At 46.6% G+C, this 13,787-nt stretch overlaps 1 protein-coding gene across 5 annotated transcripts in view; it reads left to right on the top strand.

Annotated features, from left to right (window-relative positions):
- Window positions 1-13,787, top strand: part of TANC2 (tetratricopeptide repeat, ankyrin repeat and coiled-coil containing 2) — a 218,346-nt gene that overhangs the window by 171,769 nt on the left and 32,790 nt on the right. The window lies entirely within an intron of this gene.

Here is a 13,787-nt window from a genome sequence, read left to right as displayed (position 1 = left end):
ATGGGCTGGCAGCCGGTGGCAGCCACGGCTCACGCGGTGCAGCAGGGCACTGAGCTGCTTCCGTTGTTATTTAGCATCGCTTTACCATTGGAATTACCTCTCTTAATGTGTTTTTCGTGGCTCCAGAGTGCTGAGCTTTTACCTCTCTGCATATCGTAGCTCACGCTGGGCTTTTCTGAGTGCCCCCAGGTACAGGTACGCACCAGCACTCAGTGCATCAGCAGAACCAGGAGGGATCTGTTGTAATTTGTCATTTTGCCATCTCCAGCTGTGGGCTGGATGCCGCGTGTCACCAGAATACATCAGGTCAGGTTTTTTCCTTGCCCAGCCTGCTCTCTGGTCGTCTGCCCTTGTGCAAGGCCTGCGCTGAATTAGTGTAATTAATTACCAAATCACCACGGGATCTGGTGGTTGAAGATCATTTTCACAGCTCTAATTTTGGCCAGAGCGTGGAGCGTGGCAGAAGCGGTGGCTTAGCTGTGATTTGGGACAGGGCTTTGTCTATACCCACAGCGTAAGAGCGACAGAACAGTGTTTCTTGCTCTTTTAATTTGCTCCTCAAGCAGAGCGTAGTGAGTGCCATGTTTTTGAATCACAAAGATGAATCCATCATAACGTCCTCCAGTTAATTGGAGGGGCAAAGACAATCTGTTCCCCAATGGTACAGACCTGATGGGGTGCTGACTCTGAGAATACAACTTTCAGGCTTCCCATATGACTTCCAGAATAAAGTGTTCTGATTCCATGACTCGCAACCAAGTACCTTTTGAAACGTACAAAGAATGGGCAACAGCTCAACAAAATCAATGTAGGAAACTTAACTTTATGCAAGTACCCACGTCGCCAGCATCTCTCGAGATTAACTCTAATCTCATGCAGAAATACAGAGCTAAAAAAAATACTTGTCAAAGCCATTGGTAGCAGGTTGGGCAGCCGTAACAGGACTGCCATGAGCATCACGAGCCAACGCCTGTGTCATGCGGGGTTCAGGACAGGGCACACGCAGAAGAGAAGGAAGCCTGAACTCGTTCACGTTGTGGCTCCATGTCTCGCCAAGTGGCTTAAGCTGCAGGTTTTTCCTCTGAAATTTGAGCAGGGCTGCAGCTGCAGCGTCAGTTGGAAGAGAAGAGGAGAAATGGGAGACAGATTATAAATCATGACAGATGAGATGGAGAGCAGATGTGATTGCTACCACCATAAAGGACATCAGTAGAGCAGCTTGTTTTCACTGGCTCATTAGACATGCAACCTAAGCATTCAGATGCAGAGAGGTTTTGGAATATATTTAGTGTCTTGAGTTACTGTCCTCATAAAATCTTTTCTTCTTCTTTTTTTTTCTGGACTATAAACTTCTGTATGCTGTGTCACATCTGAACGGAAGAAAATATTCACAGAGTAATCCATTCTGTGGCACAGAGCCACCAAGAAGAGAGAAGTGGAGTTAATCAGAGGCAATATCAATGCTGACCAAAGAAAGAAATGTTTCATTTGTTTCTGCTGTTTCATAGAATCATAGAATAGTTTGGGTTGGAAGGGACCTTTAAAGGTCGTCCAGTCCAGCCCCCCTGCAATGAGCAGAAGCATTTCGTTCCTTAAATCTTAAGACCCTCTTACGGAGCAGAGCCATCTTCTGGCGGTTCACTGGAGAGTAGCTCTGACTTTGTTCCATCTTGCTTCTTACATGTTCATTTACTCCTGGTCAAAGCAGCAGTAAAGCACTTCCAAATCACATTCCCCGTTCTTTTACAATCCTGTGTGTTGTAGATGACGTCAGGTTGAATGAGAACAGACAGCATACCACCGTTTGCCTTCTGAGATCTTCTCTGTGTGTTAACTGTGCAGTCACCACAGAGCTTACCGAGAGGTCCTCTTAGTCATTTGACCCATCCAACATATTTATTAAATATGCCAGCAGTGTTTTCACACTGCTCTTGGACGACACTTTTTTCCGCTGAATAGAAAATAATCCGTTCCTGGCAAGCGGCAGGTTTTCTGAAAAGCCTCCTGAACTGGATGGAGACAAGGGAATTGCATCTTTACTCTCTGGATCTGGTTTTTTAGATCTCAGTAAGTCAGGGCCTGTAAGCGTTTGGAAAAGCTTTATTCTCTCCTTTATCCTTCCTTCTTTGTTCTGTATTTTTAAATTGTTGGAAGTATGTTTTGTTACCTTAAATCTGAAGGGTGCCATCCCAGTTGTCTGGTTTTCCTCTTTGCCGCTTCTCTTGGTGGTTCCCAGTGCCCGACTGCTGTTGTGTCGTGTAGCGTAGAGGTTCTCCAGGATCAGCTCCTGACACGGATGCAGCTCTGTTATCCCAGATAAACTACAGACCAACCCTCTCTCTGTGATAGCCAAGTCTGTAACATCACCTGAGGTGTGCACTCCCCATCCCTGATAAAATGTGGGTGCAGCACAGTAAGTACCGATGGAATTTTTAACAGATGGCCTTGAGAAATAAAAATGAGACTGGGATTGCAAGCAGGTCTGCAGTGTTGGTTCAGTTTCAGCTGAGCCGTGTCAGTGAGTGCGGAGAAGGGATTTGGAGAAGTACTGAGACGACTCAATATGAGTTAGCTGCAGGAAGTCTCGTTTATTGCGCAGTTCTTATTGCTTATATAGACAGTATTTGCCAATAATCCTGAGACCACACCTTTTCTACACCATTATTGGATGATACATATGCTTGTCATATTTAACAGCTTATTTCAAACAGGTACCCGCCTAGCGAAGCTCTGCTCTAAGCAAACACTACTCCCTTATCATACTGCATAGTTTTCTTATCCTTAACTTCAAGGGCATTCTGCCCTTGAGGCCTAACTTTAGAGCTCCAGTCTCTATTTACACAGGATTTTCTTCGTGCAGTCTCTTCAAGGATCTGCACTCCGACAAATCCCCCTTTCTTTTCTTGCACGAAGAAAACCCTGTGCACGAGACCGTCAACCCCAGTTACTAGCATGTTGTTTTGGTACAGCCTTGCAAAGCAGTTTCTAGCATACTACTTCCCTTTCTGAGGGCTTTACTATTTCCGCTATGCCCAAGATTCCACTGAGCAGGAGGGTGTCAGTCGGCAGGGTCATCGCAGAGAAGAGAGGCAGGCACGGCACCTTCAGGGCGTCCCCTGTTTATCCACACAGTGTGCTCTGCAGCCTCTTTCCGCTCCGCCCTGAGCCATCCCTTTTACACCCTCAGCAGAGTCTATGAAATAGGTACTGATACGGCGTTGCCGCACGCGTGGCCAGTGCGTGCGACAAGGCTGCCCAGTATGTGCTCTGCTGGCCAACAGCGGATTTTGCAAATCGCAACATGTTGTTCAATAACAATCCTCCTAGCTTCTCTTTTCAAAGTTACGTGCTCACAACTAAGTCTAGTTTGTAATTCTTCTGTCATTAATTCGGTACCAGTTAATGCTTTTCCTTCCAGTAGCTACGGGTGAATCCATACACCTTCCGATCGGAGAAAAGACACAAAGCATATACAAGCAACTTTCACACACGTAATATACTAAATCATAAGAAACATAAAGACAGTTTACATATCAATATACAATCCTCCACCACAATTCTCCCCGAATGCTCTCCAAGCCATTGCAGTTGTTTGTGGATGGACTCACTATGGTCACTTAGATTAAAACAACACATGTTTGTGTAGCGTGGTTGTTGCTGGCACAACCTACAAATTTTATCCTAATAAATTTAACTCTTGTGGGGAAATATATGGAAGACTGCCCCTTTTTTTTTTTTTTTTTTTTTTTTTTTTTTTTTTTTTTTTTTTATCAAGCATTTGTTTTAACGTTAAATGAGTTTGTTCAATAACAGCTTGTCCCATAGGTGAATGAGGGATACTGGTAGTGTGAGTCACTCCCCAATCCTGTAAAAAGGCACCATACTGGATCACTGTCTGTCCCAATTTTCCTTGGTACTCCCATGGTTTTCTCCAGTGTGAGCAGTAGCAACAACAAAGGCAGAAAATATATCAACAGGTATATGTACATATTTAGATCGAAGAAACGATTGAATATAAGTAATATCAGTTTGCCATAATTCATTGGCACATAAACCTGTTAGATTTACTCCTGCTGGAGTATTTGAAGGCACAATATGTTGACGGTCAGGGCAGGCACCTGCAATCTGCTGAGCCTGATCTGCTGTCTGACCTGACAGAGAGCATCATCTACCACCAATTGACAAACTGTAGGATTATTCATCATTCCTTGAAGCAGTACAATCCAATGATATTGTTGCGTGGGTCGTTCATTGTTAAGCACTGGAACTGAAAAGGCAAATCTAGGACAATCGTTAGGGTGTAAATAAATAAAAAAAGTAAAAAGGTGAAATAACCCAATCTTTTAAATCAATCACCATCAAATGCTAACATTCTGGAATCATAGTAGGATTTGGTACACCCGGTTGTAAAGCACCCATTGGTGAAATGATTGCATTAATAGCTCTTAAATCTTTTAACATAAATCTCCACTTTCCTGATTTCTTTGAGATAACAAATTTTGGAGTATTCTATGGGCTAGTGGAGAGAATTATATGTCCTAATTTGAGCTGTTCGTCGACTAATTTTTGAGCTCACTCCAGCCGCTCACCTTTTAATGGCCACTGATCGACCCAGACCGGCTTGCCAGCTTGAGTCAGGGCTGGACATCAGTGACGTGTGCTAAAAATTTGAGGTTAGCCTCACATTCCAGTGATTCAACAAAGCCCGACCTCATAATGTATATGGGACATCAAAAACATATGGTTTCAAAATAGCTTGTTTGTTACCTGGGCCTACTGCTAACAAGGTCTGTGCACTCTGCTGTGGGATCTGTGTTCCACCTACTCTGATCACAGCTGCCAGGGCTTGTATCAGAGGCCGAGAGGGCGGCCAGTCAGGATTTTTCACTATAGATACATCAGCCCCTGTGTAAACTAGGCCAGAAAAGCCTTCCCATTAATGATTACTGTTAAAGGAGGCTGTGCAGCTGTGACTGTCTGTGTCCAAAATTCTTTTGTGATAGCAGAGTGGCCTTTATTGTTGTTATACAGGCAGCTTTTACAGATTATTACTCTAGCCACGATGTGTCCACGCGCCCCTTACCCAGCTGTGATTGATTACAAACAATAGTGCACGCACCTATTTTAACTTTACTATTGGCTATGCCTAAAAAGGAGCTATTTTTTACTTGCTAAACTAAACATCATTTTCTCATACACTCTATATCAACTTCCCAAACTCCCATGTCAGCTTCTCACACTCCCTGCACCAGCTGTTCACACTCCCTTTTCTTTCTCATCCTTGTTATCGGTGTTTTCCAACTTCAGAAAAGAGCACAGGCTTAAATCATCAAGGTGAAACCTCAACTGTAGCTGTGTGTATGATGCCACAATTCCCCTTTTTTGTTTTTCTATGACCATTACTTGATGAACCGTACTCTGTACCGTTCGCTGGGAGCGTGACAATAGGCAGGGGGTGATTATTACTATGCATAAAAGAACTACTAGCAATATAATGCCTGCTTTACTAAAGATTTTAACCATCCTGTCAATTAAGAACATTGATAAAGCAGAAGCTGTAGCATTAATTTGTTTTGCAAGCCAACAACCCAACTTACTCAGTATAGTTAACGCCTGTGCCACTCCAACTCCTGGTGCAAATATTGAAGCTGCAATGATTTTAGCTGGTTCCCAAAATTCTGCTCTGGAATCGCACTAGCTATCATAAGCGTGCGTGCTGCAGCTATTCTGGGTGTGTCTATGACTTAAGTTCATGGTGGTGTTAGGGAAATACATTCTTGAAGTCCCTATAGTACATGGATATCCCCTTATATGCGAAGGAATACCCTCCTAAGCTCTATTATAGCCCTGCAGAAGCAGTTACTAGCATTTTGGTGTTTTGTTTGTTTGTTTGGCTGCTTTTTTTTTTTTTTTTTTTTTTTTTTTTTTTTTTTTTTTTTTTTTTTTTTTTTTTTTTTTTTTTTTCCGATTTCCGATAAGATCAAGAGCTTGTTGGCAGTCTGTGTTAGCATTTTCAATGGCTAACTGGAATACCAACACATCTGCAGTAGCCGGATTTTCTGTTTATCTCTGAACTGCCATTTGTAGTTGATCAAGGAAATGCTCATAAGGTTCCTGTGCTCCCTGCCGAATGGAAGCAGAGGAAGCCTCCCCTGTCCCCAAAATCAGGGACACGTCTTAATGCTCTCTTAGCCAATTCAGTCAGTTGTTGGAGAGCTATTTGCTGTAACCCTGCCTGTGCCTGATTTTGACATGAGTGACATTTTATTCATCCCAAAATATTTAGCTCTTGATTTAAGAGATTTAACACCTATAACACTTTAGCTATTGTTTCATTGGGAGATTTCCCCATCATTCCTGTTTTAAAAGCATATTCTCCAAAGTACCATGTGTGTATTCTATGATCAGTTGCCCAGTAGGATTGTAAGGAATACCAATAACATGCTCAATATCTTATGATGACAAAAATACATATGTCTGATACGAAGTGTATGCCAAAAGTTCCTGCGAGCGTAAACCACGAGGATTAACACCATTCACTGGTGGCACGATCGTATTTTGACAGGTACTACACAATTGTACGATTGAGCGGGCTTGCTCTGTTGTTATACCAAATTGTCACCTAATGGCGTTAGCATTCTGATGGTAGAAGTCATGCAAGATGTTTGCCTGCATGAGCGAGTTTGGTACCAGAGCTGCACTCGTGAGAGGCTCAGCTCGCCTGTTCCCTTCTGCTATAGACCCTGGAAGCGTGGTGTGCGCTCGCAGATGTACCATGGAATGTGCATGTTTACGGTTTTGCAACACTGATATTAACTGTTCAAATTGCTGGAACAGAAGAGGATTAGTTATTTCCCGCGATGCCGATCGAGACGATCCAAGTTACGATGTGCTCTCTCGGTACAACCCGGGCCGCGGGCCTCAGCCGGGCGGGGGGGCGGGGCCAAGCGGCCGCTCGCCAGGCGCGGCCGGCGGGTGGGGGGGCAGCAGCGGCGCGGGGGGGGGGTGGGGGGGGGGGAAGTGGGGTGTCAGCCCTCCCTCGCCTCAGCCGGGCGGGGGGGCAGGGTGGCGATGACGACCCAGCGGCCCTGTGCCGGCCCCCCCTTGTTGTCGTTGTTGTTGTTGTTGTCGCAGCTCCGGCCGCTCGCGCTCCGTAACCGCCGCCGCCCCCTCCCGCCGAGGGACCATCAGCTGCGAACGAACCGGCGCAGCGGGGCCCGCCGCGCGTCTCCGTCCCGTCCAGCCGCGGCTCGCTCCGCGCACGGGCGGCAGCGCCGAGGCAAACGCCGCCCGCGGCCCCGGCCGGCAGCAGCAGCGGCGTTCCCGGGGCGCCGCCGGGCGCGGTGGGCGGTGCGGCGCGGGGGTGCCGGTGTACCGACTTCGTTGGAAGAGGGGAAAGCAATAAGTCTGTCTTTCGTTCGGGGCCCTGGATCAAAAGATTCGATGATGACTTTTCCAGGCCAGCAGCATCCCCACAGGTGGCTGCACGCCAAAGTTTAACGTCTATAGTGTCCCAAGTCCTTGTCATGTATATATTTGAAGAGCTTGCCTCCGGTACATGGGCTGATACCCAAACCAGGAGTACCGGGAGTTTTATCAAGTCAGAACTGTTAATAGTGCTGGTTTCTCTAGCACTTTGTCAGCACTTTAACTACAGACTTATGTTCTGTTAAAGCCATGCTTCCCATTGTTCCCAGTCGCTTACCTCCTCCTGTTGAGGCAGTTGTCGCTTATTTTTTTTTTCTTCAGTCGCTTACTTCTTCTTTCCTTTGGTTCCTAATTCTTCATGTTTCCCGATAATATCTTTTGCATACCCCCCTGCAATCAGGGGGGGCCAATATCTTTTTCCAAGTTTTAATCCACGCTTCTCGAAGAAGCTTCCCAACAACGACAATGCAACGTCCCGTTCCATCGTCTTACCGCGACAGTGGATCCTACAGATCTTCCGGCTTTCCCCTATAGGCCGCCTGTATGTAGATCTGCACGGCTTTCCCCGATGGGCCGCCTTAATGGATCCTGCGGATCGTCGGCTTTCCTGTATAGGCCGCCTGGGTAGATCCGCCCGGCTTTCCCCGATGGGCCGCCTGAGGTCGCCGTCCCTTCTCCGCTAAAATAACACTCGTTCAAAACAAGTAATAAATGTCCCGAGTGAAACGATGAGTCCAGCTCATTTTTTCCCGTCCCTGTTCGGGCGCCATAAGGCGGAGAAGGGATTTGGAGAAGTACTGAGACGACTCAATATGAGTTAGCTGCAGGAAGTCTCGTTTATTGCGCAGTTCTTATTGCTTATATAGACAGTATTTGCCAATAATCCTGAGACCACACCTTTTCTACACCATTATTGGATGATACATATGCTTGTCATATTTAACAGCTTATTTCAAACAGGTACCCGCCTAGCGAAGCTCTGCTCTAAGCAAACACTACTCCCTTATCATACTGCATAGTTTTCTTATCCTTAACTTCAAGGGCATTCTGCCCTTGAGGCCTAACTTTAGAGCTCCAGTCTCTATTTACACAGGATTTTCTTCGTGCAGTCTCTTCAAGGATCTGCACTCCGACAAGTGAGGTCATTGCTGCTGCATCTCTCAAAGTTACTTGAATGAACTTTCTTCCTGAAGGATACGGTTGTGGATGCTGTTAACACCACGTCAGAGGAGCTTTCCAGCTCATTCAAAATTAGGAGTCTTTAAGCACAAGATGCTCTAAAGCATCTTTTAACACTGCAGATCTTGTTAACTGCTGTTTGTTCCTCTCCTGGCTGCATCTCACGCACGCTCCATCAGCCTTCCCTGCCTTCCTGGAGCCAAGAACGTGGGGCACGGCCTCTAGATGTGACCACGATTGGGACTGTGCAGATGGTACTGGGTTTACTGGTGTTCAGTCACACCCTGGCGATGAAGAAACATCCAGTGAGCCTATTGATTTTATGAGATGTCAGAAACTTTTAAGTCCTCCATCACCAAGATGCTGCTACTTAAATTAAAATTGCTCCTAAGGATAGGCCAGATGCTGTTAAGTGATTCCATTTCAGCTTTTCAAACACTCACAGAGTGGTTTGTGCAGTTCTTGAGCTCTCCTGTACACAAATCACGGCTTTGCTGCTTTTACTGCTTAGACTACACGAGGCCACGGGGAGCGGTAACGAAGCACTGAGAGTTAGGATGATGTCTGGGTATGGATTTTTTTGTGCAGTGCTTTGTCTCTTGTAAACCAGCAATAGTCAGTCTAGCACTTCTGCTTGGCGGCAATAACATCATGGTTGAAATATTAAATTACGATCAGGTGTCTTTCTAAGAGACCTGCTTCCTTGAAACAGTGGTGCTGGACTTGGTATGCAAGTCTATGGCTCATGGATCTATTGACACATGGATTGAGCCTGATCTGGGCTGGACTTGATGTGCAGGTCGAACCGTATGGGTTGAGCCTTATCATCTGTACTGTGGAAAGGTCAGCTTAGATCATAGAATCATAGAACGGTTTGGGTGGGAAGGGACCTCGGAGATCATCCAGTTCCAACCCCCCTGCCATGGGCAGGGACACCCCCCACTACACCAGGTTGCCCAAAGCCCCATCCAGCCTGGCCTTGAACACTTCCAGGGATGGGGCAGACACAGCTTCTCTGGGCAACCTGTGCCAGTGCCTCAGCACCCTCAGAGGGAAAAAAAATTTCCTTAGATCTCATGGAAATCTCCCCTCTTTCAGTTTAAATTCATTGCCCCTTATCCTGTCACTCCACGCCCTTGTCCAAAGCCCCTCTCCAGCTTTCTTGCAGCCCCTTTAGGTGCTGGAAGGTCTCCCCAGAGCCTTCTCTTCTCCAGACTGAACAGCCCCAACTCTCAGCCTGTCTCCATACAGAGGTGCTCCAGCTCTTGGATCATCTTGGTGGCTTCCTCTGGCCCCGCTCCAACAGTTCCATGTCCTTCTTGTGTTGGGGACCCCAGAGCTGAACATATCATCATTTGTAGCCCATTTTAGCCTGGAAATCTCATGTTTTCTACCCAGAATGATGGATTTCTAGTTTATGGTTGAGGCCATTAGATGTTCCTCTGTGTAATGAACAGCTGATCATGATTATGGTATGAGTGGGTCAGTGCAAATAAGGCAAGTGTTGGGTGATGAAAGCAAGCAGCAACCATCCTGGCATAGGTTCCTTGTCCTGCTCATTGAGAAACGTGTCTGCAATTTCCTAAAGCAGTTGGAATTGGTAGCGCACCGCTGCTGTGTCCTCGGTTGCGTCTAGGCAGGGTGGTGGGTTTTGATCAGACGCTCCATAGCTTCTCGCTGCAGCAAGATCTGACCCGAGGGATGGAAAGATTTTTCTTGGCTGTGAACTTGGCTGTCCCAGTTAGCTCAGCAAATGAAACCAGTGTTTAATGCTGTAGGAAAGAAATATCGCGTGCTTAAGAGCGTTCCCCGTTTTGTTTGAATTTTCTTGTATAACGTTAATTCCTTCCAAGTTAATTCGCGATTATTATAACATCAGAGGGAAACTATGTTACAAAAATCAATAAATCGATTTTGGTGATTAAATGATCCTTCAAGAGGAGCTCGTGGAGCTGAGCGCGGCCTTTCCGCAGCCTTCGGAACGAGGAGGCGGCTTTGTCGGAACAGACGTTACTCTCTGTGCTGGAGTTAGAAAATTACGCTCCGCAGAGCTGAATAAAATATGAATAGACATCTTTTGGAAGACCAGATTCGCTGGGCACAGTGTCAAATCTCTGCATTTCGGACTGGTTTCATGGGATTAGCTGGAAGAAGGGAGATGTGGGTGTAAATCAGGGAATTTGGACTTCGGTAGGGTCAGAAGTAACCGGGACTGATTCTCACTTATTTTTTTCCTGTCTGTTACTCTGGTAGGGCAATGCCTGAGTACTACAGTAATTCTACACCCTTTTAAATCTCTTTTACTTAGCCTGAAGGATAGAGTAGTATAGATGAAGCACAAATCCAGGAGCTTTCAATGTTTTCTTTTGCATTTCCCCATGCTCCATCACAGCTCTTCAGTCACACTGGTATTTAATTAGTGACACCTTGTCCCCTTCCATCGGTGGCAGGAGGGACGAGACACGATGAGGGATGTGCTCAAGGTACCACCTCCCTGCATCACCTTGCTCTGCGCCTACACCTGTATGTGCCTCAGCTTCGGGTGAATAAGGGAGCAGATGTGTAGGGACCACTCCGATCCATCCAGCATCTCCCCTTGTGCCCATATAGAGCCTTCACTTATATTAACCTTCCTTATAGCTGCTGTACATGTGCACCAGTTCATGCTGTGCAGGGGCATGCAGGGATGAAGACTCATCTTTATGTCTCTATATGTACCTATATGTGCACGTCCATGCGGGCACCCCTGGCCGTTGCAGGAGCTGACACGGGCAGCCTGCGAGAGCAGCCAGAGGCGGCCGGAGCTGAGCTGGCAGCACTGTTCATTTTTCACAAAAAGAAATCTTGCATTAAAAATAGAAAAACGTCTGATGATAAACTCTGCGGTGATGAAATTCAAAGCAAATCATTTCACTGAGCTCCTTGATGTAGAAATCATTACTGCCATCCTCTGCTGTAATAAGAAAAAAAAAAAAGAAGAAAAAGAAAAAAAGCTTGTGCTGTTGGAGTCTGCTTTAGCACGCAATTAACGTTGACAGAACAAGTGACTGCAAGTATTTATCAACAAGCCCAAAGCCAAGGTCTGGGAAGCATTGCAGAGGGAATGTGTTACTCATGAATACCGTGCTTTAGTCTGGAGTACTTCGTACCTGCCTTGTTCGTCACAGCCGCAGTCATGCATATAATTAAATTTAGGTAACTGCCCTACCAGCTGCAGCTGCAAAGCCAGTTAGGAGCAAACTGGGGAACCTGGGCTCGTGTGTCAGTCGGGAGCTGAGCCTCATCTCTCGCCGCGGTGAGAAGGCACATGAGAAGTTTCTGGATCTTCAGTTCATGGTTGGGTTTAATACAGTTACAGCTCCATTCACAGCCTTCCCAGATGTTTTCTGAGAGTTTTCCATCAACAAGCAAACAACTGCTGTTATTTCCTCCTCTGTGATGTGAAAAAGAGGTAGAGAGGGGTGGCCACAGGGTCCCTTTGCGCAGCCGCACTCGGATGTGGAGCAGAAAGCCGCAGTTCCCAGTCGCCAGCCCGATGAGTCTCCCCAGCACGGAGCTGGTGGCTCTGAATGAACTTGCACTACCAACATTTTAGTGGAGGTAGAGGCATTGGCTCTTCTCCAGTCCGTAAGCGCAGCATTGTGAATCCGATGAGCTATTGAGATGCGTTGAGTGTATTAGGGTGATTATAGGTTTTCCTAATTTGGCCGAACGGCGACGGATAAAATGGAGCAATTGCTGCGCTCCTTGACGTGCAGCTGCATCCAGCAACACTCGAGCTGTGTTTCACAGTCACTCGTTTCCTTCTCATCTGTTTTTCCTGCACACGGGCATTCCTGGAGGTTAATCGGCGTAATGATTCATCTGTCTCCTTTAAAAGGATGTGACCCAACGTTCTCCTCCCACTCCAAGGATGGGGAACAAAGAGGGGAAGAGCCAAAGGAAGGAAAGGCACCGAGCTGTAGATAACTGAAGGTGCTACAACCACTTCCAAGGCCCTTCTGTTTTCCCATCTTTTTACGTGTTGGCGCTTCTGTTGGTGCTATCTGGAGAGTTCTCACAGCACGGATGTGTGGAAATCAGTGGTACTGCCCTGTGCACAGAGGCATCCTGCCTGATTTTAAACTCAGCTGAGGCATCTAAGCTACATCTTGATGGGCTGAGTCACCATCTGGAGGAGCTTCTCCTTCTCCAGTGACGGAGAGCACAGAGCTACGGGATCCCGACACGGGCACCTCGCCATGTGCCAGGGTGTGCAATGGAGCAGGACAGGCAAAGCATGTGAAAAAAGAGGGGTTTTTTTCAAATTCTTTCTCAGCTCAAGTCACTCACGGCGTGAAGGGTACCAGCAGTCAATAACAGTTTATTGTTTGAGTTGATGGTGCCCCTATAAATTTAATTGCATTTAGGAGAGAGGCACGATAAAATCACTCACCCGTGAAAGAGTTGATTTTATTACGTGTGAATGCGATACGGAGCTCTTACCCATCGAGAGGTGGGGAACGAGTCCTGCCTTGTAAGAAAAAGGCGTTTTGTTTCCCATCCCGCTCCTCCAGTGGGCACACGTCCACGTCCTACCGGTACCACGAGGTCTGGCAGAGCATGGTCAGGCTCCACAAAGCCAATCCATGTTTTACCAGTCCAAGAAGGAGGTCCCTTGGCAGGGCTTGGGAGGGACCTTGTGGAACCCCTGGCCGTGGCGTTCCAAGTCATAGAATCATAGAATCATCTAGTTGGAAGAGACCTTCAAGATCATCGAGTCCAACCATTCCCCTGCACTGTCAGGGTTCCTAAACCATGTAGCTGAACACCAAATCCACATGGTTTTTAAACACCTCCAGGGATGGTGACTCTACCACCTCCCTCCAAAGTCATTCACTTTTGTTCAGAGTTTATTTTGAGACGGGAGTGAGCGTTCTCCCTGGGTGGAGACGGCGTTGGGAGATCCCCACCATTGTGAAAACTTCTGCTCTTCTGTAATATTTAGTTGCCGTTTGGCCACACGAAGAACTGCTTTACCAAACAGTGCCGAGCTAATAACGTTCCCTGTCCTTAAAAGCTCTTTTCAAGCCACGGTCGATACCGTATTTTATTTTCTTTGGCTGGAAGGGCTTTGATTGCTTTTATGTGTAGTCACGTTTCGATTTTAGTTCCAGAAATGAAGTGGGTTGAAAAGAACT

Source organism: Tauraco erythrolophus, chromosome 25 (assembly GCF_009769465.1).
Source record: "Tauraco erythrolophus isolate bTauEry1 chromosome 25, bTauEry1.pri, whole genome shotgun sequence".
Classification (NCBI taxonomy): domain Eukaryota; kingdom Metazoa; phylum Chordata; class Aves; order Musophagiformes; family Musophagidae; genus Tauraco; species Tauraco erythrolophus.
Note: the sequence above shows the minus strand (reverse complement) of the source record. Positions and strands in the feature narration are given on the sequence as shown.